The sequence below is a fragment of the Papaver somniferum genome, chromosome 9 (genome assembly GCF_003573695.1).
Source record: "Papaver somniferum cultivar HN1 chromosome 9, ASM357369v1, whole genome shotgun sequence".
Lineage (NCBI taxonomy): Eukaryota > Viridiplantae > Streptophyta > Magnoliopsida > Ranunculales > Papaveraceae > Papaver > Papaver somniferum.
In genome coordinates this window covers 17,374,389-17,380,509 of record NC_039366.1, presented here as the reverse complement: position 1 = coordinate 17,380,509, position 6,121 = coordinate 17,374,389, and positions in this window count along the sequence as shown.

Genomic DNA, 6,121 nt, shown 5'->3' with positions numbered 1-6,121 from the left:
AATCCCATATGGTTGCCAAACGATGAACTGTTGACCAGTGACTTGTATAAGATTTTGCACGATCAACTAGGGCACCTAGGTCGTGATATGATGATTCGTGTTTTGAAGAACTCACACGGACATCCTTTCTTTAGAATGAAAAAGAAAATGGGACAAAAGATTGTTACAATGCAGAGTAACAATGTGCATTCTAAAGTAAGAGAAGCGCAACCTTCGTCTTCCAAAGTAATTGAAGCGCATCCCCTGTCACATTATTCTTCGATGTCCTTATCAAAGGCACATCATTCATTCTGTAAAGTTTGTTCTGTAGCAAAGATAGGATAGAGACCATCCTATGCTAAAGATATCAAACAAAGTATTCCATTTTTATAGAGAATACAAGGTGATATTGGTGGACCTATACATCCAGAATGCGGCCATTTAGTTTATGGTTCTGGATGATGCTTCGACCCGTTGGTCACAAGTTGCATTGTTGTGCACAAGAAATGTTGCATTCGCAAAGCTCCTAGCACAGATTATACGATTAAACGCTAACCACCCTGATTATTTAATCAAGTCTATTAAACTTCAAAATGCTGGAGAATTTACATCTAAAGGATTTGATGATTTATTTATGTCTAGTGGAATAGACGTAGAGCCTCTCGTACCCCATGTACACACTCAAAATGGTCTCGCAAAAGCTACCATCAAAAGGTTACAGATGATAGCTAGGGCATTGGTTATGCGTTCTAACCTTCCTATTACTGCCTGGGGGTACGCCATATTGCATGCAACATTACTTATTCGTTTTAGACCCACTGCTAGCCAACCATTTTTTGCGTACCAGTTGGTAACTGGATATGAGCCTGATATTTCACATTTAGGCATATCTGGTTGTGCCATATACGTGCCTATTACGCCCCCACAACGTACTAAAATGGGTCCACAAAGACAAGTAGGTATTTATGTTGGATATGAATTCCCAACAATTATCCGCTACTTAGAACCTTTGACAGACGATCTCTTTACCACTAGATTTGCGAATTGTCACTTTGATGAGACAACCTTCCCGTCGTTAGGGGGAGGTATGGAAAAGGACTTCCAAAGGGAACGACAAGAATTGTCGTGGTGTGTTCCCACGTTGTCTCATCTTGATCCCCGCACTCCACAATGTGAAAGTGAAGTGAAAAGAATTATCAATATTTTGAATGTGGCAGATTCAATTGCCTGATACATTTATTGATATCGCTAAAGTGACGAGATCACACATACCAACTGCAAGCATGCCTACAAGGCTAGAAATCCTTAATATAGGATATGCACCATAAACTAAGGTGTTGCAACTACATTTTGTGGAAGTGTGGTTAAGGTCGTGGCTCCAAAAAGGGAGCTGGAGAGACCACCAGGTTCGACTAATGCTCACCTAGAAAGGAAGTAGGTGAGAAAGGAATAATCTAATGTTTATATCATCCACAATCATCTCATGATATTGTCTCTAAATATGTCCATGAATCATACTGGAGGACGCTTCGAAGTTTTAGTTGATTCTATAGAACAATGAAATCCTATTGTATTCTGAGAATGTGCATGAGTCAATGGAAGGATCATGTGTGGATGTTGATGATATAATTCATACATAGTTGCTCCAAAAGTAGAGCACAATGATATCGAACCATGATCTATATTGATTAATCTCAGAAAAAGAGCATATTTGGCCTTCGCAATCCAGGAAGAACTTAGTTCTTTGACAAATATACAGGTATTTGGTATGGTAGTGCTAATCCATCAAGTGTAAAGCATGTGGGCCATATATGATTATTTGTCACAAAGCGTAGTGAGAGGAATGAAGTCTTAAAGTATAAAGACTCACCTTGTGGCGCGAGGTTTTTCACAAACCCCTGGATCGCTTATTCTCTTGTAGTGAACATCATAATGTTCTGCTAATTATATGAGCTTGGCAATTTTTAGAAGGGCATGAAATGCAGCTTATCGATGTGGTTATATATCTATGGGGATCTAGATACAGAGATATTCATGAAAGCGCTAGATGGACTTTCATTTCCCAAATCAAGTAACTCTAGACCACAGAGTGCGTTTGCAATTCAGTTGAAATGCTCACTTTATGGATTATAACATCCAGTCGGATGTGGTATACCCGTCTAAGTGATTATTTGATTGGGAAGGGATATACAAATATATAATTGTACCCCCGCGTATTTGTAAAGCAAACGAGTTCCGAGTTTGCAAGTATAGTTGTCTATGTCGACGATATGAACATAGTAGGTACTCTTGACGAAGTAAGAGAAAACACAAGTTATTTGAAATTCGAATTTGAGATGAAAGATCTTGGGAAAACTCAAATGTGTCTAGGACTTAAACTAGAACATCGAGCTTGTTGATTATTAATTCACCAGTCTGCATATGTCCATAATATATTCAGGTAATTTAATATGGACAAAGTACATCCGGCTAGCACTCCCATGAATGGTTGAAATTTAGATGTACATAAAGATCCATTTCGTCCAAAGGAAGGTGACGAAGAGGTATTGGGAGAAGGATGTCTCTATCTAAGTGCAATAGGCGCATTATTGTACCTAGCACAATGTACTCGACCAGATATCTCGTTCTCAGTGAACTTGTTAGCTAGATATAGCTCAGCGCCAACGCAACGTCATTGGAATGGCATAAAGAATATATTTAGATACCTAAAGGGAACCATTGACTTGGGTTTGTTTTATCCCTATGAAAACAAAAGGAGAGCTGCTAATGTAATTGCAACTCTTTACACCAAAACCTGAAATAATGTTTTGGTTGGTTTTGTTGATGCTGGATACCTCTTAGACCCACACAAAGGTCGATCCTAAACTGGATACGTGTTCACCATAGGGAATACAACGATATCCTGGAGATCGACCAAGCAAACCCTTGTGGCTACCTACACGAAATCGTTTCCCTACATGAGGTGGTTCGTGAGTATATATGGTTAAGGTCTATCATTACACATATATATTCGAGGGATATGTGGTTTGAGTTCTACAACTGAAGAGCCAACTTGCATTTATAAAGATAATGCAGCTTGCATCGAACAAATGAAGCAACGGTACATTAAGGGTGATAATACGGAACATATATCACTGAAGTTCTTTTACAATCCGCAACAACAGTGTCTTATAAACATTCAAGTCCGTAAAGTAAATTCTGACGAAATGTGGTAGACTTATTTACTAAGTCATTACCTAAGTCCACATTTGAAAAGAAAACATGTGAGAAGTATAGGGCTAACGAAACTGTCTGAACTTCCATGACTACATGTGAAAAGTACATGACTAAAGGAATTGTCTGAAGCCCGTGATTGCATGTGACTAAAGGAATTGTCTAAAACTCCCATGACCATTATGGACTAAAGAATTTGTCCTACATCACGGGGAGTTTCTAATGGTACTCTTTTTCCCTTCATCGAGGTTACTTTTTCCCACAGGGTTTTGTTACTCGACAAGGTTTTTAACGAGACAGCAATAATACCATAAGTGAAAATCATGAGGAGATGTCGACATCAGGGGGAGCATCCAAAGATGGGATGTTGACATAAAGAGGGCTAAAGGAATTTTCCAAATGCACTGGACTAAAGTAGTTGTCTGACTCCCGTGATTACATGAATACAGAAGACTAAAGGAAGTGTCTGAATGCATTGGACTAAAGGAAGTATCCGACCATATAAGACTTATGGAATTTTCCAAGCTCCCATAACTATATTGGACTAAAGAAATTGTCTTGTGTCAGGGAAAGCATCTAATGGAATGTTGAACTCTTTTCCTTCACCGAGGTTACTTTTTTCCATAGGGTTTTGTTACTTGGGAAGGTTTTTAATGAGACAAATCTGAGACAAGAAATGCAATCATGGGGTATGTCATCATCAGGGGGAGTATCTGACGATGCAATGATGATGCCAAAGTGTGTTGTACCCTTTTCCTTCACCTTACTTTTTTCCACTGGGTTTTGTTACTGGGCAGGGTTTTTGATGAGACAAAAAAAACACTGAAAATGCAACTTCGGTTGAGGTTGTTCTTCTCGTTCAGGTTTTCATGCGAAGTTTTTTCCTGAAACGGTTTTACAGTGGAGAAAAGTTTTGGCAAGCGACGCCATTTTTAGAAGCTCAATTGTCTTTTTCCTTCGACCATTTTTTTTATCGACTAACGTTTTCTAGTAAGGTTTTGACAAAGCAATAAGTTTGTAATGGTGGTCATCCAAGGGGGGGTGTTGTAGGAATATGTGTGGATGACCACATGTCAAGCACCTCCCTTCTCCTTGGACACATGTCATGCACCTCCCTTCTTCTAGACACATGTAATACCATCTCACATGCAAGCTAACACATGTAATAGATAGATTATTTCCCTCTTGTATTTATATGAGAATAATCAATGAATGGAATACATTAATTCTCCTTCTCTTCTATTTTGGTTTCTTCTCCATTAAAGCTTTGTCTCCTTAGATACAATAAACTTTAACATATAAAAACCCTGATGGGTTGGAGAAGATATTTTTTTCCTCCTTATAATTAGGAAAATTGGTTACCAAATAAGATAGAGGATGTCTTCCTACAGTGCCATATATGAAGCTGGCCACATGATCATTGGAGAAGATCTTAGGTTTAAAGTTCATATCAACAACTAAAGACTAATGAGTTCCAAATATGAACAAATAAGTCTATCCGACCTAGTGTTAGTCTTGGTGGGAATTCATTTGCGAACTTAAACTCGATCACTTGAAGCTCTGATGCTGGAATGAAGCTGGCAAAACTGTTATTAACTTATTATCATTGTTGGATCAATCGAAATACTCCACATATTCAAGTGTTGTTTAGCTTCTTTTTCCTTCATCTTTTTATAGTATTGTTGACGGTTGGTCATTGGTCTGTCATTGGTCTGTAATACTATGTGTTGGTAATCAGATTTGATTTAATTTGTTCTTCTTCTACCATATATAGCATCGTAATTTTTTGTATTTGCTTCTGAATTGTATCCTTATGTAACTCCTTTGTTTGTAAGGTTGTAGCAAGGTTTAATGAAGCTTGTTGTATTTAATTTAGTTCTTTTTAAATCGCGTATGACATTTTCCTAATCACATTTCTGGTAATGATCTTCGATAATGTGCCCCCGCTGAACTTTTGTTCTACATTCGCCACTGCTAGCTAGGAAGCATATGACGACGAGCCTACTCCAAACATTTAATAGGATAGTTCATGATAAGCACATGCTTTTTAGTGCAAGGTTGTTTTTGAACACTCTGATCACCCTTGATGAAAAGTTTGTTGGATTCGATATACGAATATTAGATAAATGACGAGTAAAAATTGTTCCACCAGCAAGCTAAATGGTATTTTTCGATGGGTTTTGACGAGAATAATCCTACATATATAACCAATGAGAAGTTAGAACTTTGCTAGTCCAGTCCCAGCAACAAAGTCACTGGCTCAAGATTAAAGGCCCCAATGCCACTGGTTCCAGACTAAAGATATGCCCGCATTTAATCGGTTAAATGCCATGGACACCAAAAGGTGGTCAAAAAAATAGAACAGTGGTACCTTTGATTATTTTTCTTGTTTATACCGTCAAAAAGAAGATAACGTAACAGGTAAAAAGATAAGAGTTGCCAGTAATTGTTACTTCCTCCGTCTCCTATATATAGGCGGAAAAGTGGAATTCTCTTAGAATAAGAAATTTTTTGGTTTTTATAAATTTTTCTAATTGTACCTGATTTACCCTCATCAATTCCCAATACATTTGTTTAGGAAATATGGAAAATATGAATATATTAAAAGTTTTTATCCCACTAAAGTATTTAAAAAATGTAATTGTTTTTGGGAATCACTAAAAGCATTAACTAAATTTGTGAATATCATACTCTTTAATAAGGGTATATAGGGAAGAAATCACATTGAAAATAGATATCCGCCTATATATAGGGACTATAATTTTTTACTTCTCCGCCTTTATAATAGGGACGGAGGGAGTACTTGTTAGATTGGTGGTGGTAGTCAGAATTAATGGATGCATGGTGACAGTTTTTGCTTGAAAAAGCAGAATTTTTTTTTTTTGGAAGTTGTACTGGCAGAAGTTGGAAGGGAAGGCAAATAGGGTAT